The sequence below is a fragment of the Scomber scombrus genome, chromosome 16 (assembly GCF_963691925.1).
Source record: "Scomber scombrus chromosome 16, fScoSco1.1, whole genome shotgun sequence".
In the NCBI taxonomy this organism is placed as follows: Eukaryota; Metazoa; Chordata; class Actinopteri; order Scombriformes; family Scombridae; genus Scomber; species Scomber scombrus.
In genome coordinates this window covers 25,893,518-25,918,529 of record NC_084985.1, presented here as the reverse complement: position 1 = coordinate 25,918,529, position 25,012 = coordinate 25,893,518, and the positions used below count along the sequence as shown (strand labels likewise).

Sequence of the window (25,012 nt, the reverse complement as noted above, 5' to 3'; positions counted from 1 at the left end):
CAACAACACAGCACAGTATGATCATATCATTACAATATGAACAGTAATGTTGCATTCATGGCCAGCCCTGCAGTGTCGTAACATAAGGTTAGGGGTGTAACAGTTATGCTATGATGCTCATTTCCAGCTCTATGTCTTTATTCTGAGACTCACAGTTAAAAAAAAACTCTATGCATGCCCTCAGTTCTGATTGGCTATCTGATGGCTCTGGCTTCCGCTGTTATCAGAAACACAATCACTGGACTAAATCCAAACTACAAGCAGCTCAAAGCCAAGTAGAACCGTGAATAATAGTTACAGTCAGAGACATTTCACTTGTAAACACACCGGAGCTGATACTGTAGCTGCTGTTATTGCTACAAAGTCTGATGTTACATAGATAGCAGTAGATGCACTAACATAACTCCTTGCACACCTCACAGTAATACAGTATGGCAGTGATATACAGTACGGAGGGTTTTAGTGTCTATGTTCTGATTGTTGGTTACATGTATTAGATCATTAATGGACTTTCATGGTTTCACCACATTAACGTCAATGCTAACGTCATCAGAGCAGTTCTGCAATGTTACAGTGATAAAGATTTGACAGGAAGTTGGATGCTAAAAAAAACATCTTTCTAAAGCAGGCGGTCATGTGACAGTCACAGAGGTATTAGAGGAGAATATTATAGTCTACAGGTGATGTTACACTGTCAGCTGCAACACAACATGATGCTGGACAGAAAAAACTACTGAAATGTAGAAGTTGCTGCACCATAATATGAACCATTAAACCCTAAAATCTAAAAACCCTGTTAAAGAAATTGGCAGTCCTGATGATGAAACTATGGTGAACAGAATATTCATTTTGCATTATTTGTTTACTTTTTTTCTGTCTGTTAATTTTGTTATCATATTAAAACTCTAAATGAATTCAGATTTGGACATTATAATTATAAGACAACCAAGTGTTTCTCCACAGTGAAGAAAAGTAGAGATGACCTATCCATGACAGATGTGACAGGTCTGGACCACTTGGTACCTATTTTTAGGAAGTGCCAAGTGCCTGAAACACATCACAGTCGTCTCTATTACTATGTTGGCCATCGTAGCTATACATTTATCTGTATTGTAAATAAAAAATGTGGCGATAAAGGCCACACTTTGGTCAGACGTGTTTACTTTCCATCAGAAACTGTACGTAATAATTATTCATTACGTAAAGTTTGATGTGCAGATAAGCACAGAGGTTTCTGTGGTTCTTTTGCAGTAGTGGAGTGCTGGTTCCACACAGTGTAATTGTGTATTGACAGCACATAACATCATTCCAATTAGAATGCAGATGGATAAGATACCTTCCACCTTCAGATGGTTTTATAGACAGTCACCAGGGTAAAGTAAAGGCTGTTTCTATCTGTTGTGGATGCAGACATGCTGGTAAGAATCACTTATTAATCTTTAGTCAGTCTTGCAGGGATTTATGCCATTACCAGATGAGCAAAACACAAAAAAGAGGTTTGTGTTTTTCAGAGAGGGTTATATGGGGTGCGCATTCATCAAATAAAGTGACAAAATAATCCAGAACATAAGCGTGCAGAGCGTTCGACCTTATCTGAGCAGGCGAACAGTGAACAGATTGCAGTGTGCTTTTGGCATCACCACATTGGCATCACCACATCCTCTACTGTGCTTCTCCTCCTACAGCAAAGTCTCTAACATACCAAACAAAGAAATGATCAGTTAAGCAGTTTGCCAGTGTTGTCACACTGTGCTGTCACAAAAAATAGGAACTGGAGTTACAGGCTGCTGTCGTTATGCCGGTCAGATGGGTAATTGGGTAGCTAACAGGTGTCCATTAATCATCCAAGAAGCATTCAAGATTGCTGTAAACAGTTTTAGATGCAGTCTAGCTAGATGTTGAAAGGTTTCTTCAAGACACCTCGTTATGTCCCCGATATAAAATAATAGGGGATGAAGGGAGTAACAGTGATGTTACCCAGGGAAAGGTAAAATAAAGGTAAACGGAGTACGATTAACACAAAACACCACTCCACCTGTAACACACCTACATAAAAGTAACTACAGTAACTGCTACAGGGTCTGTCATTGTGATAATGGAGCTGCAAAGCTACAATGAACTTACATTGAAATTAAATATAATTACAATCATACAGAACTTCTGTATGATTGTGGGTTAGGGTTAGGGTTAGGGGTTAGGGTTAGGGGTTAGGGTGTGTCTTCTGTAACTATAGCATTTATCTGTATTTTTTTTCCATATATATTTTTCTGAACTCATGCTTGCTCACAGTAACCAGCAAAGAAACACCGGGTTTTAAAATGTGGTTTGACTGGTTCTCCAGACTTCAATCAAAGATCTATCTATCTAACATTTTGACTGTCACATGGGTGTATTAGAGCAGTGTGTCGGCTATAAAAAGCACAAAATGCAAATACCTCGGCTGCAGGCGCATTCGGCCGCTAATTATCAGCAGCCAGCATCAGCTATCACATTTTAATGAAACGGTTGATACATTAAAACCTCACCAATTAAAAAGAAACAAGAAGTTACAACCAAATAGTTTCGACCGCTAAATATAGTCAAGTCAGTTTTATTTGTAGCACAGTATCCTAAAATCAGTGCATCAGCTTCATCTACCCCACTGCAAAAACGCTGGAGTAACATAATAAATTCAACTCTTGACAGAAGCAGCATTGTGGACAGTGTACTGCAAAAAGGAATATATGCTGTATGTGAATGCTTATTAAAAATGAAGGCTAACAGACTGGCCGTGCTGCTCAGGAAAGATGTCCAAACTAAATCAAAAAGGCTTCCGTCTGCACACATAAAATGAGAAAATGTGTTTGAGCTAAAAATGTAATGGTGACGACTTAGATGCCAACATCATTCATGGGTTTGCAGGTGATTGTTAGCTCCAGCTGTCAGAACATTTGTCAAACGCCATGACTGTGTTCTCTCCTCTGGTCCTCCTGGCAGCGCGTGGATTATTGGTGGTAATACTCACAGAGCATTATTTGGAGCCGTTCTGTCTCCAGCGAGGACTCACGCTCACAGCTGAACAGAAACGGAGCCTTTTTCTTTTATATTCGTTCTTACAAAAAGCACGAGGAGGAAAATGAGAGAATCCTATGTGGGATTCAACAAACTCTCTTGACTGCCTGAACTTGTCGTAAAAATTGCTCGTTTCAGTCTGATGAATGTCATCTGTTCATGTTCATAGGAGGCTACATGTTCTGCTGCATTTGTGGGTGAGTTTCATTCACAGAAAGTTACCAAAGAGTAAAACATTACACAGCTTTATGTCCTGCTTTCACAATTCAGACAAAATTTAAGAGTGAGGAAACTATAAGAGATATAAATCAGTATGATTCTCCTGATAAACAGTAATGTCGCATTATTTCCCAGCCTTGTAATATCGTAATATAAAACCTAAGGGGACCTATAATGCGCATTTCCAGCTCTATATTTTACTATGCTTCTCCTAAGTTCTGATTGGCTATCTGAAGGCTCTGGCTTCCGCTGTTATCAGAAACACAATCACTGGACTAAATCCAAACTACAAGTAGCTCAAAGCCAAGTAGAACCGTGAATAATAGTTACAGTCAGAGACATTTCACTTGTAAACACACCGGAGCTGATACTGTAGCTGCTGTTATTGCTACAAAGTCTGATGTTACATAGATAGCAGTAGATGCACTAACATAACTCCTTGCACACCTCACAGTAATACAGTATGGCAGTGATATACAGTACGGAGGGTTTTAGTGTCTATGTTCTGATTGTTGGTTACATGTATTAGATCATTAATGGACTTTCATGGTTTCACCACATTAACGTCAATGCTAACGTCATCAGAGCAGTTCTGCAATGTTACAGTGATAAAGATTTGACAGGAAGTTGGATGCTAAAAAAAACATCTTTCTAATGGGGCGTTCAGACCGAAAGCGTCTGACGCGAATTGAGCAGCAAGTCTACATAGAAAATGAATGTAAATGGCGCAATCACATGCGATTTTATATCAGGCGGCGTGAATGAAGCATCTGAAGCGAATGAATGAATGAATGAATGAATGAATGAATCAAGCGTCTGAAGCGGCGCGAATAAAGTTGGAAAAATTGAACTTTTCAGGCGGCATCGCGCCGCGACATCCAATCAGGGGCAAGTTTCTCCCGACGTCACAAGCGCGAATGAAGCGATGATCCAAAAATGGATATTTATGATCAAGCTGCGCGATAGAAGCGATTCAAGCGATTTTTTCAAGTCAGACGCTTTTTGTGTGAACGCAGCTTAAAGCAGGCGGTCATGTGACAGTCACAGAGGTATTAGAGGAGAATATTATAGTCTACAGGTGATGTTACACTGTCAGCTGCAACACAACATGATGCTGGACAGAAAAAACTACTGAAATGTAGAAGTTGCTGCACCATAATATGAACCATTAAACTCTAACATCTAAAAACCCTGTTAAAGAAATTAGCAGTCCTGATGAGAATATTCATTTTGCACTAAGTTTGTTTTACTTGTATAATAGGCTTTTTTTTGTTGTTAATTATGGTACCCTATTAAAAATCAAAATAAATTCAGATCAGGACATTATAATTGTGAATCCAACAGGGGTTTCTCCCCAGTGAACGAAGGCAGAGATGATGTATTCATGACAGATGTGACAGGTCTGGACCACTTGGAGATTTCATTCATACGTAAGAGAAAATTCTAAGTACGAGGAAACTGATTAATGCCACTCTGACGTGCATTTTAAGAACGGATCAGTTTGTACGAGTGCTTCTTGCAGATAGCCCATGTATCACTGAGCCTTTTTTTAGGTTGGTGCCTGGCTGTTTTTTCCCCCATCAGCATAGAGAACTTAATGTAATACGATCAGTGCTCTGGAGACTCCCAAACAAAGTCATTCGGTTGATTCTTCTATCAGCTTGAATTCTTTAATGAAAACACCATCTGCTGTCCTTTTTTGTGATACGAGTTGCCATGATGATGAGCCTGGATCACATTGCACGGCGTGATGCAGCTTCGTAAATTAAGTATTAGAAAGCTCAAGGCACGATGGCCGGCGGATCATGACCGACTCTTATCTGAATGCCGCCTCAAATAAGATGCGTATCGGTCGAGGCTGTGACTGTTGTTTACCGCCGGTCGCCCGTGTTGATTCATGATGCAGGCACAATGAGATTACCACTGAGGACTGTGAGGAGGGCTGACATTTAGACTTAGATGAGGCACTGATGCCCTTTGTTCAGGTATCAAAACAACCGCAGCCAGAACTTTTCTCACAGGTGAACGCGTACTTTGCTGCTTCTGCAAATCAAAACTCAAAATTTTCTAAAGGGCACCAAGGTGTCCTTGATAAAAAAATGTATCCCATAGGCAGTGAACTTGCCTCCCAGAAGCCCACAGAGTTATACTATAAGGCCAATTGTATATAGACACCTGGACATTACAACCATATGTCATTATTTGCAGAAGAACTGTTTTCTTATAAGGGTTTGTAGCTCTGTATCAGTATCAGTTATGACTAAGTAAAGACATCTCTGAAAGCTGCGACATCACTAAATCGTGTTTCTATAGAGCAAGAAACTCAAGTCAGATGATCATGTTGTAGCAGGTTTCCAACTTGGCTGCAGAGATTTTCTCCCATTCCAGCTTGAAGAGAATTGAAATCCAACACTGATGTTGCAATAGGTATTCTAGTTCATCCCAAAGGTGTTAGATGGGGTTGGGATCAGAACTCTATGCAGGTAGTTATTCCACTTCAAACTCAAAGAAAATGTTTCTTATGAAAGTGAATCCTTTTTGATTTTGGTTACTGGAGCTTTGACTTTTTTTTTTCTCTATGCATCTTGGAAGTAGGTGAAGTTGTGCCAGAAACCTCCATCCTGTTTCTACAAAGTTCAATTTGCTGAAAGAAGGTCATGGGATACATTTCAAAGAAAAAAGCTAGTTAGTGAACCTCGACTTTAGAATATTTTATCCCCCACTTCTTCATGGGCCTCACTTTGTCTCGTTTTTGGTGCACGATGTCATGTTGAAACAGGAAGGGGCCTTTCCAAAATTTTCAACCACAAACGTTGAAGGTCATTGTTGTCTAAACCAGCATTGTCTGCTGTTGCATTAAGATGTATCCCTCATCCTGTCTACATATGGGGGTATGCATGTTTTCAGTTTCATAGCGTCTGTAAAAGATGAAATTATGAAAATGTTCTGGAATTATCCAGTCTCAGTGAAATGAAAAATACATTTCCCAGTATTAATCCTGTGTCTCTGTGCTAAGTGTTCATGTTTTTCTCATTATATTCCAACTATATGTTGAAAAATCAGTATCAGAGTTTTTTGTTTGTTTTTTTGTTTTGTTGTTTTTTTCACATCAAATCTCTTTCTCTTCTATTCCAGTAAAATGGTTTCCAATGTTTGATGACTCATCCTGCACTTGGGGGCATTTACAAAAGTTCATCCAATCAAATGTGACTTTGTGGAGAGTAGATAGCCACACCAGTCATATAAAATCACACTTAACTGTTTGTGGGTCTGTAGTACCTAACAGATGAATATGGAGAAAGATAGGAAGAGATGTGTGTTTGGATATCAGTGTTTTCATTTCCAGAACCACGTGGCTGAGGTCTGATTCATTCATCTCTCCGTCATCATCCTCCTGATCTAACAACTGTACACTGCTCAAATATTCTGTTTCACTGGGAAATATGTCACGGCACAAAAGCTAAAGATGCTCTGGCTTTCATTTCACTGGGAGTTACGTGTGGGAAAACTCTGTATGTGTGTCAGAGCATTTACAAGAAATGGGTTCACAGAGAAGCTGTTTGCAGATGTGGGAGCATTAACACGGTGGATCCACTCATTCACATCAATTCTTCTCTGTCAGTGTGACTGTCGCTGCTTTCCACCATGCTCTCTGGTGACAGCTAAGCAATACATCACAGTCAGAAAAATGCTCTTTGAGTTTGAAAGCGCAGGATATGGATACAAAGGACCAAACCGACAAAGAATGGATTGTGCCTGCCATTAGCACAGTAAATTAGGCCGCATATGCAATCTGCCCCGTTTGAAAGGTCTAATTCAAGATCTTGCGCTAATGATTTACCGACGCAAACACGCCCGTAAAGTTTTGCAGCTGAGTGCAATTTACCCTTGTTTTGCATCTGACTGATTAAGCGGAGCTGTTTCCACTGTTTCAGACTTTTCTTCACATTTCAGCACACAGATTGATCCACAATGAAAACTACAGAGAGCACAAAAGCCTCAGATTCTGTGTCGGTGTTAATTAGCAGAGGTGCACTTATTTGTACTTCTCTAGTATTTCACATGTATAACACAATCTACAGAGGTGTGATGTAACACTAACGAACAACAGACACCCACTCCAGAAACACAAAACACATCCTGCTGCAAATCCAAATCAACATCGTGTTCATTATCATCACAAGTCAGCACTCAGAGGATAGATATCTACACACAGAGACAGGCGGGGGCGTTCAGAGCCGTGCGCACACCCACACACTTGACACAAGCGCAATGAAATTAAAAGGAACCAACACAATAGTCACACCATAGAAAATGACTATGACAGTAATATGATGGTTATGTAAAAAAACGGATTTACTTTAATGTTAATTGAACTTGCTAAAGATCAGTCTGCATTGCTCAGTGTCCCATGCCAGGACGTCTCGGTGTATAAGGCTGCACATCAAGCCAATTTTACCCCTTTATGTATATTAACTTTAACTTTTAGTTGTTTATTCATTATCTTTTGAGTTTAGAAGGAATTATGGCTTCATTTTTGTCAATTTTGTAACCCCTTTTTGGTGTAATAAATAATTCAAATATCAACCAGTTGTTTTTGGAATGCATCTTGAAAAGCCACCACGGACAGATGTGTGGTATATGGTGAGGATGTGATGGTAATTCATGTTCTGTGTTTTGCTATACATCTTCAGGTCAGCTGTTACACACACACTCCAGGTTTATATGGTGGAATAGTTTGTAATAAAGCAACCTCTTACTGTATGGATGAATCCTGGCTTACATCAGCACTATTATTTTTATTATTAAATCTGAGATAAGCCCACAACCCCACTTGATCCCCTCCATTTCTCACTGTAGGTTTCACCCTTGATGTCAGTTAATATCAATTCAATATCAGTCAAACCTCTTAAGCTTGCAGATTTAAAGAGAGAGAGGGTGCAGAGTGAGTGTGTGCATAGTTAACACCAAATATCTGAAGATGCTAATAACTCCACCCTAATGGAGTGTGGCAATTAGTGCTGATCTTTGTGTATAAGATTGTTTTTGCAACAAGACTTATTTGCATAGAACGCCAAATTTGCACTGAATATGAATACTGCCTCATTTACACCATGTAAATGAAACAGGCACCTTGGCACTATTTGCTTTGCAGCAGATTGTGGTGCATTTTAGTCTTTTGACACTATGATACTATCTTTATCTCTCATTTTGCACCAGTTTAGCAACCGTGAGCACCATGCAATCCTTTTATAGATCTGGCTCAGTGTTTTTTTGCTCGGTTAATGTCAGACACAAAGAATGTCGACTCCTTTCATGCTTCAAGCTTCTGCCCTATTTTTTATTTTGATGACTTGTTGCGCCGCTGTGCCCGTCTTCTCAAAGATGCGTTGCCCTTAATGCTGGCAAAAACAGGGCAATGCTGACATTTGAATAAAGCATGTAAAACTAATTAATAACAGATGGAAATTAGAATATGTCCAGCTGAGAGTCAGCTGAGGTCTTCATCTGTATGTTTACACTCTTGTAGCAAGGAGTATCTGCAGTAAGTTGAATGCAAAGTCAGCATGGCAGTTTAGGGAATCCTTGTCTTTCATCGCAGATCAACTGTAGTTTTATGTGGGGAAAAAAACCTAAAAGATAAAAAACATTTAGACTTTGTTGGATGCAGCTGGTCTCATTTTCCTGTAGGTATCAAGAACTGGTGAACAATAATCAGTTTATCTCTTCTTTGGATGCTAGCAATGAGGAAAAGTACAGCATGTACGCCATTAGGAGCCTATTTCCTGTTTCCTGCCTTACCCCGGGCCTCTTGAGTGCACACTTGTGGGTTATTTCATAATGCTTTCTTTGTATTAGCTGCTTTCTTTGTGTGCTGGTGCATCAAATTTGTTTCCATGTTGAGCTTGGAGTACTGTGCTGATGATGTGTTCTTGCTAAGAAGCCACTGTTTAGATCATCTTAATTTAAACTGCAAAGTGAAGGTTTTGGAGCTTCTCAGTAAAAGATAAATACAACCAAGCAGTCACACTATGTCAGTTTGCTCTCATGTTGTTATCATATGTATCACTACCTCCATCTATATTAAAGTTGAAATTTGGGGAACCAGATAAAATAGCTGAATGGGGTAGATGAAGGAAGGAATGTGCCTATTACAACACTTGACCACTAAATAACTTGCACGAGAGGATCTGAGACTGGAACTTCCCACTTTTGCGTAAAAAAGCATCATGACAAAAAAATATTTTCCCTCGTCCTTATCTCAAGATTTCATTTGAAAAACACAACGGTCAAATTTACCCAAGCCATGTGATGGAAATATTTTAAAAGAAGCAATAAGCAAAATGATGTGTTATTTCAAGGATCCAAAGTATTCCTATCATAGCACATACAGCTTTAGCAAAGAAATTAAAGGAGTACTGAAATCAATTTTTTATTGGACTTCCATAATGTCAAGAATCTCAGAAGAAACTGATTTTTAAAAGAACGGTCAAAATCAATGTAGATATTCTCCTTTTCAGTTCTCTAGTACGGGTCAACTTCCTAAAATGCTGAATCCTACAATTCCCATAATGCCATAAATAGTATCTCTTTGTAAAATGTTCTGTCTCTTACAAAGAAGGCAGACGTTCCTTTCAAGTAAATATTGGCATAATATCATCTTAAATAGCAAATATGCAAGCAAGCAGTTACCATTATACACCAGCAGATGAAGATAGTTGAATTTCCTTGTCAGCTAGCAGCATACTTTGTCTCTTTAATGTTTGGTGCTGAGCAGGTAGCGCACAGAGTCAGTTTATCAGACCTTCTTTCTGAAAACAGCTGCCTGCCACTGCCAGAAATGAAGCTGACATTAGATAAAATTGTCATAGCCAAACCCAAATGACATCATCGGGGGGTTATACAACTGCTTTTATTAGCTGAGTAAACAAGTCAACTCAACTTGATGCATAACAATGCTGGAGTGCCCCTTTAAGCAAAAAAGAGAAAAAAAGAAAAAAAAGAAAGCCAATTTCAGTTTCATTGAAAGTAGTGTTAAGTGCACAGACCTCCAAATGTTGAACAGTGGAATTGGTGAGTAAAATTTTATCAAAACCCATCTAACTGAAGGCAAGAGGTATGAAATATGTACACAGTACACAGTGTCATTGTGGGTATTTAATATCAGTGTTCATTTGTCTGGTTTACAGCTGTTTTACTACAGTGCTGTCTCAGCAGTAAAGTGTGGGCTGCATTCGATAACTGTAGATTTTCGGTGGCAGCTGTTAAATGAAATCACTCAAGTTCTTGGTCAAAGTTTACTGTAGTGAGGTCATCAGTGGGACTCCTTCTGTTGAGCTGTGTGGGATGAATCCACACACAGCAGACTGCTTGAGTCAGAAACGGCAGAGTGGCGAAGGCGATGTCCATATTTCCGTTGGTAGACTCCATGATAAGTTGAGATGCGGAAGCAGATGTAAGTATGTTGTATGACTCCTTAAGAAAGTTGTTGGAAGTTGAAGAAGTTGAATAAACTAAAAACAGAAATGTAACATTAAGTTACCATTTGACATTAATGAAGTGGTGTTTAGAGTTTATCTTGCGTTGCCCATGTTTTGTTAGTGCCCTGGTTGAGCTTGTTTCTCTGCCAGGTGCATGAGCTCCTTCTACAGACATATTTCAGTTAAAAGTGAACTTTATATTCCATCCTTGTCTGTTTTTTCAAACACTGTGTATAAATTAAACAGCAAGGGAAAGAGACACTTCTTGTTCTAGACATCAACACTTGTTCCAGCTTCCCGCGGTTGTTCAATTTATACAACAATCAGTCCTGTTGAATAATGCATGCACCCTTTAACAAGGTTTGATAGGAATCAAATGTGCTGTGTCAGAAATCACTCCCAATATACTACCTTTAAGGTATCAACCAAAATAACTCAATACCACGTAGTATCAAAACGTCTTCCATTAAACGATACCTACCATCGATTGACTATTTGTATGAACTTGCTCACAGCCAATCAACACAAGCCTTCTTCAATTTATTAGGTGATTGGCCCACTGCCACAGCAGCTACAACCCATCTGTGGTGGTAAAGTCATGGTGAATTCAGTGAGTTCAGCAGCCAAGATGCCGCCTAAATGCTCTAAAGTGTGGCTACACTACACGCCTGTTACACCGGATAAAAGCAAGTACATTAAATGTGGAATGGATATTAAATGAAGTACTCAGTTGGTATCAGTATCACTTTAAGGGTGCTTGGATTGGCATTGGTATCGTAATTCTTAAAACGATACCAGCCTTTACTATATAACGCGCTACATTTACCCTCCGCCATTTTATTTGAGTTTCTGAATGCTCAGTGTGTAAATATGTCCACTATGTAGGGCCTTCAAATGTTCCACCATGAAACAAAAAAAGTAGCGTCCATGTCATGTACATTACTTTTACAGGAGCATGCTACTTATTTTAAAGATGTGAAAACTACCATCACGCGACTCTACAGCTGATGGTGACGATACAAAATGATTATGTTAGTTAGTGTCTGAAATCTTATCTTAGTGTCTGAAACTATTGACTGAACTATTAAGTGTTTATTACAAAGGGAGGACTGAATGAGGGAGTGATTTCAGACACAGCCTTGGTTTCTATTCATTCTCTCTGTTCTTTCATTGTTACCATTTTGTATTGATTAACCTATGGTAGAGAAACTGTATCTGGAATGCTCATGTGTACCACCTGGTGGTTGTTGGTGTGCACTGCAGCTACTCCTGGATAAATGATTTCACACCACCCTTCACTACCGGCGCAGCATCACTACGGTGTTACCGCGGGAATTGCGTCAGTTACTACAGTTGCATCATACCATACCATAAGTGGTTTCAGAACTAGGCACAGTGATGAACGTGATTAGAGCAGGTGGTGAGTTTACTATTCTTAATCATACTGTCATGTTTGTTTATAGTGAAGTGCAGTACATTGTGTTCTTGCACCTCTTGTCATGCAGGATGTGGTAGTTGTTGTGGTGGGGAAATTATGTGTCCCATTGTAGAGGAGGAAGTGCTCACCCACAGCTTTCAGAGCGGTGCTCCGTCTCCAAACAGAAGCATAAAACACACCAACAACACAGTGAAAACCAACGAGTTAACCTGACTTCCACGAACTGATTGTCTTGAGTGTTTGCAGTTGTAGGAAGTGAAAGGAGTGAGGAGGGTTTCCATTGTTATGCTGGGTTTTGGACAGCCATGGATAGGTGTAGAGGGCTTTCATGACTGGAAGTAACATCTCACTGTCTTCTTATGCAAGCACAGGTATGTTTTTTTTTATATAGCTACCATGCACCATCCTATAGTAAATATGCAAATATTTTAATTTACCATTATCACTGCATTCTGTGTAGATATCATTTTCATAACACTGGAAAGAAATCAATTAAATAATTGTCCAAATTAGTCTTTCTCAGATCATTTCCAGTGTTTTAACACTCACACACTAATATTATGTTCCTCAAAATGTAAAGGGCTGCCCTGACTTGAATAAAAGGCGGTCTGATTATGAAACAGTTATGACATTTACTGTTAAAAGAAATTATTATTATTGTGTATAGTAGGACTACTACTGATTAAGGATCATTATTAACTATTGTTAGTTTCTCTTATTTCCATACATTAACTTTAAAAATATATATAATACACATATCGTAAAAATAGCTGAATATTATTCATCCACCTAATCAAGGCAGACAATAGATAGAAAACATTTATGTGGCTTATAATTCAATTATGTTCATACATAACACTGTCACCATGATTGACTTATGCAAATGTTGATGATGATGAATACACAAAATAAATAGAGACATGGCAAACAAAGAGTGGCTGGTTGTAGTCCTATCAGAGCCATGCTGAGGCTGCACAGACGCTGCAGGGACAGAAGTCAGTATGACTGGATGTGATAACATAACTGTGAATGTGATAACACAACCAACAGTAGTTAAAGTTTCATTCCTCGCCATGTTACACTATGTAATGGTGCAACATGGACCGAAGGACTGAAGATTAGACCTGTTCAAGGAGACACAGGAGCTTTTACCAGGCTGAATAGAAAACACAGGCAAGCAAAATAAACATTACTTAACTAGAAATAACTTAACAAATAACAAAATCATATCGCTCTATGAAATAAACACAAGTGCATATTTACTTGACAAGCAGCATCAGGTCCATTGATTCAGATCTCCTGATGATATCATGTATCTGTTTGCTGACACATCACAGAGAACCTTCCGGTCCAGATCAGGCTGAGTCTCTAGTGACCGTAAGTAAATATGTGCAACCCAGTGAGATTACTGGCACTCATCAGTACAGATCAGCTGTGGAATCTGTATGATGCTGAACTGAAACTATGTACTATCCCAGTGTGGTCCTGGAGCCTCACCTGGAGGATTAGAGGCCAAGTGAAGGCAACTGCTCAGGGTCAGAGGTGATGATGAGGCTGATCAGCTGTAGCTACTTCCTCCTACGGTCTGTGACTCTGCTTTTACCAGAAGAAATATAATCACAGATATACAATATATCAGTTCACAAACATTTCAGTCAGTCCTGCTGCTCCAAACACTGCCTCATCGTTCTTCAGCTGCTGAATGGACCTGAACTGCACTGGTATCAGACTCTCAGAGAAAGGCAGAAGTCAAGGAAAAAGGATTTAATGAAGCTGCAGCTGTTATCAGAAGACAGGAAGCAGACTGGGTTTGGGGTTAGGGTGTGAACGTGTAAGAAATGAAATGAAAATAACACATTACAGTGTAACAGGTCAACAACTTTCGGGAAAAAGGAAGAACAAACTAACTCTTCTGTCTTGTGTCAGTCTCTGAAAAGATAACAGATCAGTTTCTCACAGTTCGGACAACAAAGTGCGGAATTCTCACACAAGTCAGTTATATAACTCACACTTTAATATGACTTAGAGTTACATTACCATTTATTCACTGAGTTACATTGTGCACACCCATGTCTACTGTTTATCTGACGAAGACTGGTGTGGTTTTGTTTATCTGAATCAGTTTATCTGTCTGATGATATCAAAGACAATAATGCTGCGGTGCTTTACTATCAGTCACTAATGACTCAGTGACAAATAAGGTTTGACAAGATGAGCAATTCAAAAATATAATAATAAATAGTTTTTAAAAAAGCATCAGGTTTGTTAAAATTGCTCCTGAAAATGTCAAATGGTGTAACCACAAAAGAATGCAACATAAACATATGTTATCCACCTACAGTGTATTTAAGTGGACTTATACTAATAATTACTTCATTTTAAAAACATGTAAATGTTTCCTGATCTCCATGGTAACCCAGAGTAAATGTAATATTTAGAACAATTGTATTCCATTACCTTTATTTAATATAATAGTTATAATGTAAGATCATATCAAACTAGTTGATATGGTGTTTTATTGAGAATTTACTGTTTTTAAGCAAGTTGAATTATTTGGTACAAATTTTTTATGGTTACACCACTTAGACATTTTTGCCATAATCCTCTAATATATTCTCTCAAAATGGATTAAAAGCAGAAATTTGATGCTGGGTCCACAAAAAAAGAATGTGTGCAAGTTATTCATACGTTTATTTTCATATTTGAACCCTTGTAAATCTGACTAAACCACAAGGACACAAAAAAACCTCATTGACCCTAATATAGGAGACTGCAGCACATTGTTATTAACAAAAAATATTACCAATGTTAATGGAGAAATGATCAATACATTAAGAATATGACAAAAATTCAGAGCTTCTTACCGTTCCTCCAGTTCCACAGCAGAGAAACAGCTGAATAAATGTCAGAAACAAACTTACAGAAGGCCAGCAGATGAATATCGGCTTGAACAAACAAAAGTCTTACGAGTTTCATTCACCACAAACATAAAAAGACAGGAATATCTCATATTTCGGTTCAAGTTTACAGTGAAGTTATTCATAGTCATAAACGTTGAATCACTGCTTCTGCTGTCTTCACTAACCGTGGAGTCGGCGAGCGGAAACACAGACAGCACCGCTCTGCCACTGGAACCCGCTGTGGTTGGAGGGGGATTACACCCGAGGGTTTAACTGGAGGCTCATGCAACTAACAAAATCCCCTGTGGTCCATAGACTGCCATTATAAAAGAGGAGGCTGTAAAACTGTTGGCAAGACGCCTTGAATGACAAACAAGGTCCATTATTAGCTTCTGTATTATACATTTTTAAAGCATGAAGGTTACGTTTACCGGCGAGGGAGACGGCAGCGCTACTTGTGCACAGGGCGAGCAATTTCCATGAAATAGGTGCCGTCTTAAAATTCGTTACCCGGTTCTTGTAATTACTCCACGGTTCATTCAAAACGGAGAAAGGCGAGTCAGCATTGTTCCACCCGACAGTTTTAAATGATGTAATTAAGCGTAAATGCTCAGTCCATAGACATTAGAGTCAGTCAGACAGAGAAAACAATTGTAGTGTTGGAGGCAGATGAAGAAGGGAAGGTACAGAAAATAGATAACATATTAGGGAAGAGGATGCTCACCTCAGTAAACATCAAATAGATGAAAACAAAGATAATAGGTTGTAGATAATAAGCTAAAAGAAAGGCAACAGATTCCAGCAGGGGTTCCAACACCTGAAACAAAAAGTCAAAAGGAACTGTAGAAAGTCACACACATTTCAGACACTGCTGTGTATTACACATATGTTTGTTGTCACTTGATACCCTAAAATACCCATATATGTGTTATTTATATCTAACTCAGCCCATTTTAACTTCTTTATTTTGGCTGATAAATGTCTAAATTGTTTTTTAACTGCTGAATTCATCATTCCTCTTCAGTAAAAATAATTGTAAAAGTTAAGTTTAGTTTGGTTTAGTTCAGTCATTAAACTCAAATACACATGTATAAATAAAGTAAATAATCATATTTCTTCATCTCCCTTAGAAACAGTGACAAACCAAGCAAGCATTAGCTTATAACACCAACGCTTCTTACATTCATCTTTAGAATAGATCCCAATGTACATAAGAAACACAAAACATTTATAATGCATAATGCACATATGATAATACACTGAAAATATACACATGGATACACATTATGTCCTTGTATATATGCATGGTTATATGTCCCCAAAAGTACCAAAGTTCTTATACATAACAAAAGCCATTGCAAAATTCATATACACCTTAATATTTATGCGTAACTTTTATATTTTATATTTCATCTTATTTTTGAATCTTTTTTAATCTGTGTAGTGTGTGAAGAGGTCCTCTGCAAGGACAGAGCATCTTGTTTACTGGATATTTAAAAACCTAACCCTAACCCAATGTAAATGTGACAATTTAGTGTGATTCTATCAGATGCTATCACTAGTTCCTGGTCTAAGTGCCTGTTACTCCTATACATATATCTATTGACTCTCTGAAAAATACATATATATATATATATATAAAACCAGGGACTTTTTTTTAACCTTTAATAAAGATTAAATGTGATTTTGTAGCTCATGTGTACTGTAGACAAAGCTGCTGAAACGAGGAGGGAAAGGAGAAAGGCAGCAGTGTCTGGCTGTAGCAGTTGTAGGGAGGTCAGCATGAAGTCTGCAGCATGTTAGCTCATGTACTACATACAAGCAGACACAAGCGTGCACACCGTGATACACAACTTTTAACAGTTCCAGAGTAAACACCAGGCTGCAGTCTAAACTGCTCCACACCGCAGCTCAGCACTTTGTCATCAAGTAAATATGCGGATCTTTCTTATGAGTCCATGTGGAGCTCCTGGCTTGTTCCAGGAAAGCCAAAGATAAAAATCAATATGCAAACAACAAATGAGTTTCTGCTCTGCTGTAACCTTGATGAAACTTCCTCTTTGCTATAAGCATACAAATGTTGGGTGTTGTTGCCACTATGAATTGAATTACACCAGACCCTGATACAAAATGAACGGCTTAATTAATGTTCTATTTGTTTTGGAAGTATGTAGTTGTGCAGATGCCGTGTTAAAATGCTGTCATGAGGGATTACAAAGAAACTTGTGATTATCAGTGTTAATTAGTATCAAAGTGTGAATCAGCATTTTAGAAAGACATTCCTTGCAAAGACAGCACAAGGTCCGAGTTTAAACTGTAGAAATAATCTACTTGCCTAGTCGAAGCCGCAAAGAGTTCAACCTAGTTCTTCTGTTTTAAAATCCAAAGAATCAGATGCAGTAAAGTAGAAAAAGCCAAAGCTGGATGAGCAGAGAATGGGTGGACTGGGACAACCCTGCTCTCTGCCACCGCAGCTAATTTCTGCCTGGAGGTCCATTATAGTTGCTTTTGTTTATTTGGGACACTAATGTGCAGAAATGGCAACACGAGAGCCACAAAAAGCACTCAGTCGTATGATTTCTTCCCCCTCCAAAATAAATTGCCATCTGTGGACCTCCTATCTGATGGAATTGGTTTGTCCTGAAATGCCTTCACTTGAGCACCTGCAGTTTAGGTGTAGCTGCTATATGTTGGGTGAAATTTGCTTTTTTTTCTACATATGCATTAGTTTAGGTGTCATTTATTACATTCAACACATTTGACCCTCTGCAGAGGCAAACACTATTCAAGGCATCCAGGGGTTCAGGAGGTAAAAGTTACATTCATTTTCTGCACAGCCACTGATAGATGATTGGCAGCATTACCATTTAGCATTGCCAAGGCTTGGTTGGGTGAGAAACTCAATCTCCTGATGAGTGGTACAATCCTGTGTACATAGACATGTAAAGTAGAGAAGTCGACTATGACTCCCAAGCAGTTTGAAACCCAGCTTCACAAGTCATTTACAGTCAGCTAAAGCTAAACATTTAGCTTTGTTGAAACATGATAAAACATTCAATAGTTCAAATATTTTGACTTCTAGATACATTTGGCAGCTGTGTTGTTGTATTACATCCCCAATGGCAACAAATAAAACTACAGCTTTAAATGATTCCTCTGACTGGCAACTGTTGTAATAGTAATACTTTTATATTCTGTGTAAATAATAATTACACACCCCACAATTTGCACCCAATGCCAATGTGGTGTGCCAATGGAGGAAATAGCATTGCAGTAATGTAACACTATAAGTGGCACTATACACTCACTGGCCTATTTATTAGGTACACCTGTGCATTCTTATTCAATCCAATACAACAGCTCTGCTATAAATTCTACATTTATGAAGCTTATATATTTTCAGTTTTTGTTGACATTGTCAAGAAGGTGTTAATTCTACTTTATGTTTATTACTGAGGTCATAGTAGGTGATGGTGATGTATTAGGGTGCATTATACTGAATGGTGTTTCTAATATTTCGTCCACTCCATTAACATACATGACGGGGGCAAAATATTAGGAACACCAGTTAATATAATCCACTGCAGTACACCACCACTTAGTACGACCTCAGTAATAAACATTAAGTACAATTATCACTTTTTTGACAATGTTAACAAAATCTGAAAATGTATAAACTTAAAAAAAAGTCGAATTTAAAGCAGAGCTGTTGTATTGGATCGAATTAGATTGCACAGGTTTACCTAATGAAGTGACTTTAAGTATGTGGAAGTTGTGGTGGTGGTGGATGTGGGTACCTTTCATGCATTTTTATTAACCATAACCATGTTGCATGCTTTTTGCAATACACACACTCTCATGCAATACAAGGACGGTCCCACAAACCACTGCGGTCATGTAATTGCGGCCAGTGTGCAGACCTGACACGTGCATCATGAAATCTGAAACACTGTGATTTGTAGCCGCGCTGACGATGTTGATGACTGACCCAATCACTTCCTCTCCCAAATTCCAAAAAAGAGATGATTAGTAGTGATAGTAACCACAGTGTCTATAAAGACGTGAAGAAAAATGCCGGGAGAAAACATACTGTACAGCCACTGTGAAACTAAACATTCAGGTTTTAATAATCAGTGCTGGAGATCAAGGACAACTCCTACATGGAATAGAGCTCAGGTTACTAATCTACACATTAACTGTGTAGATAACGGGTTCACCACACTGACCATGCCAAGCCTGTTACCTTGACCAAGTTTTGCGTAATCCTGTCATTTTGAAATCAATACAACGGACGTAAAAAAATAAAGGTTGCAGTTGTACAATATTGATGTTCTTGTCTTGCTGTAGGGTTGTGCCACACTAAACTTAAAGAAAATAATTATGATCGCTTCAAAATTCAGTTTTAATTATTAAAACTGATGGTCATAACACAAACAGTAGTACAACAATATTGAGTTATCTAAAACACCCACACATAGCAGCTCTATTAAAAACGAGTGAGATAAACTATTTAAAAGAGTTTTTTTTTTTTATTCCCCAAGCCTAATGAACATAGGTAATTTACGTAAAAGTAAAGGCTCTGTCATAATGTGATATAAAAATCAGATAGAAGGTTATTAAAAAATGTCTCAATGAGGAGTTCAGTGTTCAATCTGTGTTGTTAATGTCCTACAGTAATCACCTGCAAATATCACTTCCCTCTACATATGTACATTACTGCCCAATCTTCACATTCTCTCCAGCCAGAAAACTATTTGGGCATCAATCTGTCTGTTTGTGTCCTCATTAGAGCCTCGGAGACCCGCTGTATGGATGAAGCAGCTTTCGGGGTCTTCCCCAGCTGTTGTCTGGATCTTAAATGCTCTCTGGGGTAAAAAGCAGCAAACCGAAGCACAGTTTTTCCCATAATGCTTTTCAAGCCAGCTGTTCTTCCTGTAGAAAGAAGTTATGAAAGCTGTAATACTTCTTTTTTTTTTCTCCCCAGAGCTTTGTTAAAGAGTGAGTTTTTGAATCAGCATGTTGGCTGAAATTGAAATCTTAGTGGTTGGTTGTGATACTTGAATGCTTTTTACTCAGCATTACTCTTGTGTTTGTGCCATGGTCAGAGCAGGTAGAGGCTCAGTCAGATGAGGACATGTTATATAATAGTGACCTCAATATGACTCTTCAGGGTAGATGCAGGTTATTTGATGCCAAGATGATTGTTTTGTGTCTGACTAACACAGAGGTACAGAGCACATTTATTTGAGCTGCATTTCTTGTACGAAAAACTTTGAATGAACGATTGTGTGTTGACCCTGAAAATTGTTAAAAGTAAATCTCTAAAATGCAGTTAATGGACATTAAAAAATATTAAAAAAGCTGCTTTGAGGGATCAGCACAGTCACATAGAACTATAATATGATGGTAGGCAGTTATGAAATGGTTCTTTGGCCAATTAACTATATTCAGCATAATAAAACTAACTTGCAGACAGTGTGGATTATAATGGCAGCTGCATAGTTCAAGGAAAAGCTTTGGAGCTAACCTAAAGAAACGTTCAGTTGATATTTATTAACCTAAATTAAACCAAATTACAGCAACATACTAAACCAAATGAACGGGTGCCTGAAGGTGAGAGGGAGAGAGAGCTGCAGCAGCATGTTGGCAGAGCTGCACTGCAGTCAGGCTTAAATAACCCAGGAACACACCAGAGCCCTCATTTGTTCCAGGTTACAGTAACCATCCACCTGCAGGGTGAACACAAGAAGACACAGCAGGGTTATCGCAGGGATAGAATATTTACTTTAGAAGTGGGATTTTGAAGGAACAGGCTGACATTGTGGGGATGAAAGTCTTAATGAGAACATTGGTCTGGCACATATTTATCCAAGCTTAGCATAAGGATGGAAAGCAAACAGCTAACATACAGTAGCTTTATCAACATTTTAAATTAAAAGTCAAGCATATCAATGCAGACTTTTAGCAAGGCACACTTATAAATATTCTGCCATTAAAAAAAAAGAGAAAGAAATAAGACATTTTAAGTATTGTTGGAAGGCAGTATGGGGCTAAGCTAGTCGTTTCCCCTGTCTTCAGTTGTTAGGCTAGGCTAGGCTAAACAGGGCCTGGGCTTATCTCTGTACTGAGCAGTCTGATATTGTGGGAAGGAGAGTCTTAAAGAGAACATTGGTATCAAACTTGTGGGTCTAAGTCTGGCACATATTCAGCTTAGCTTAGCATAAGGATGTGAAACATCTAGCTAACATACGGTAGCTTTGTCAGCATTTTAAACGAACTGGCAAGACTGTCATTGCAGCCTGCTAGAAAGGCACAGGCTAGGCTAGGCTAGGCTAGGCTAGGACCTGGAATTATCTCTGGATACTGGACACATAGATGGATGGATAGATTGATAGATACTTTATTGTCATTGCGCATAAAATACAGTGGAATTTCATTTAGCATTCTAGCATTCAGCAGCATACATGAAAATAAATATAAAAAATCTATATATTACAGATAAATAAAGATATAGATATTCTAATGCAACAGTAGTGCCATATATATTGATAAGCAGTGCTAGTATTTCCCAAAATATCAGTGAGGTTAAGTCCAGATTTAAAGTAGGGTAGATTAGGTTAATGTGGGACACTTTACCGTATTTACATATGAATCCAATACATTATATAAATTCGTAGATTTTGTAATGTGACACACTAGTTAGTATTTAAGCTTAGAAATACTCAGATTTATACAAAGCAGCCCTATATCTGCCACAACTTTCTGAAATGTGCGTACCCATAGTTTTAAGGTTAAAAAACAGTGTAATTTTAAACAATATAACTTACACAGTATACATATACTAGTTAGCTTTAAAATAATCTAATAGAAAAAGAGGTAAATGCACTGGATCTTAGTTGTCCCACATTAGTCAGTGTCCCATATTACCCTAATCCACCCGGTTGTATGACTCAGAATGATACTATATACACTTATACTAATATATACTAATACTATACTTACATATACTAATATATATTTAAATATAAACGTTTATAAATATTATGCACATTCTCATGAGTATTACTAATATGTTTAATACCTTTTTAAATGTTGCACGTGTCGAAGTGCTGCTGGTAGATTTAAAGAATCACCAGCACAGATAAGTGAGTCATCTGAACCCGAGTCTTGATTGGTCCACAGTGAAAGGACACATGCCTCTGTGAACACATGCACAACTCCTACTTCCTCCTGCTTATCATCACAATCAGAAAGAGTCCTCTTGTTGTGGCTTCAGCTACAGGAAAGTGCAGTGTGTGTGTGTGTGTGTGTGTGTGTGTGTGTCTGTGTGTCTGTGTGAAGGCAGACTCACAGGGACAGCCAGTCAAGGACATTTTGCTTCCTGGTTTCTCAGCTTCCCACAGCTTATGATACAGACAGATGCACACAGTGACTCTCTGTGGAGATGAATGCTGCTGCTGTGTCACACACAGCTACCGTCAGACAGACAGACAGTCAGACAGACAGAGGAAGAGATGTTGCAGCAGCTCTGTTCAGCTCCATCCTGTGATAGTGACTGCTAAATGGACTGTGTATCCGCTCATGTGGCCTTGGTTGCCCTCCCACTGTTAATTCATTATTTATGATAGATTCTCCTGACTGCTGCACTGGTTGGAACTCTGACAGCATCGTTGAACCAGGAAAAGCATCTGTACACGACAGTGCATCCAGAATTGATGATGACGGATTTTGTTGGACTAAAACAATGTTTTCTTATTTTCGAAATGTTCACTGATGAGGACAAAATGAATCCGGTACCTTTGCACTAGTTTAAAGCGACTACAATATATATTTTTATAATAAAATGTTCTGAAATGTGTAATGTGAGAAATCTCACTTATTATGACGATCCTATTGGAAATGATCATTGACACTGCAGCTCCCATCAGCTTTATGGAGCTTTCTATCACTCTCATAACCTTGTTTACAGAGAAGAAGCTCTAAAAACACACTACACAGTTATCTGTAGACTAGCTGGTGAACATAGTGGAGCATTTAGATATTTCCCTCAGTAGTCGGTAGAGAGTAAAAACAGAGCTAAAAGAGAGAGAATATTGGACTTTACATTCAGCAGGTGGACAGAAACTCGATGAATGATAATGTTGCTCTGTGTAACTGCCGGATGTGGAAATAAGCAACTGTTTGTTAACAAGTGCAACACATCAACTTAAAATGTGATGATATGTTAATGTTGTGTTTACAACTTCCATCCGCTGCACCAAAGTGGCCCCAAACAATATTTACCACATGTTTAAGAGGCGTTGTAAACAGCCATGAACTAACATGTGAGTGTTATTGTGTTCTGTGGTGAGTGTTCGCTCATGAAACAGCAAATAAAACATTGCTGACATTCACATCTTTGTTTCTTTTCCACTTTTCCATCACTATTTTCACCAGTTTTGAATAACTGATATCTGATACTCAATAATAGTAGAACATCTCTAAGCGTCTGTCAATCCCGCTTCTGTACAGAGCAGTACACTCACATCTCCATCAGCTATGCATCCACTGCACGCATCCCATTCAGGCTTTCAGGGATTGTTTTGCCCCCCCGAGGTCTTCCTCCTGTGAACTTAATACTACATCTGACAGCTGACAGATGTTTTTTGGTTACTAATCTTAGACTGCTTGTATTTTCACTATCACATGTGTGATGTATAGTACTCACCGGTCGCCTAGCGCTCTGTTTCTCTAGGCCTGTCACCCCTACTGCCCCATCAGTCATAAATCAGTTGATATATATATACTTTGTACTGATCTGGGTCGTGGTGACAACAGCACAGCACAGCAGAGCAGCAAGTATGTTTTATAAATCTGAGTTTTCTCATTTTTGTCTTCAACTTTTGCCAACAAAGAAAAAAAAATAGGAAAACATTCATGAATGAGGCTCAGTGTTTTCATCCATTTGGAGTTTTTAGTTTTTGAATGAATATCTTGTATAATTCACTCACAGCCAGCCATCTGCAGTAGAACGCTCTCTTTAATTCTTGATAAACTTGAAGTAAGCAGAAGGGAATTTAATAGTCTGTAAAATCATGAAAATAAGTTAATGAAATATGACACATCTCAGCCGTTCAGCGCTCCTTTCAAGGCGTTAATTGTGATGGGAAATCTGTTGACTTGTGTATCACAACCATGCTACTGTGACAGCATTGCTGTTAATGAGTGTGTTCATGCACGTCAGTAGTTAGTTGTGTGTGTGTGTGTGTGTGTGTGTGTGTTGCAGATACTGAGATCAGCCCTTATTCCAATTTTTAGAGTAATGAAAATTCTAACCACAGTTATAAAGTAGCTAGTCTGTGAAACTAAAAATATGATGTGAGTTTGGATACATCAGCTGACACAATCCTCTCACATCAAGGTCCATTTAGGAGCTCCTCTGGAGATTTCAGTCACTTCACATGATCTTCATCATCAGATGTTGCGTGCTAAGTTGTCACAGAGATGCAGCTGTTTAAATGTCGCTTTTTTCCTCAGCACTTTGAGCACTTTCTATTCACACTGGCTTAAAACTTTTGACCTTATATTGTTGTATTGTTGCTCGTGTCTTCCGTTACTTGTATGATGTGGAAATCAAGTTAACAGTGGAGGAAACTCTCTCTAACTCCGGACATGAATGCCAGACGGTGGTGTTAAGGATGACAGCGACCAATAACTTTTACTATATTGTATTTGATATGTTTGTTGATATTTGTATGTTGTTTATTTATTGGTAACCATCTATCAATGTTAAGTAATGTCTTATGTACTGCTTTGGCATTTCTGACCTGTGATGCCAATAAAGCTTGTTTGAATTTGAGTTGACCAATACAGACAATCAGAAAAACGACATAATGCTCAAAATCAAGTTTAAGTTGATGTTTATGATCATATATAATAATATA

The 25,012-nt window shown here is 38.4% G+C and overlaps 1 protein-coding gene across 3 annotated transcripts in view; it reads left to right on the top strand.

The window, feature by feature from the left end:
- thrb (thyroid hormone receptor beta) overlaps positions 1–25,012 on the top strand; it is a 123,904-nt gene that overhangs the window by 75,420 nt on the left and 23,472 nt on the right. The gene's annotated exons all lie outside the window — the stretch shown is intronic.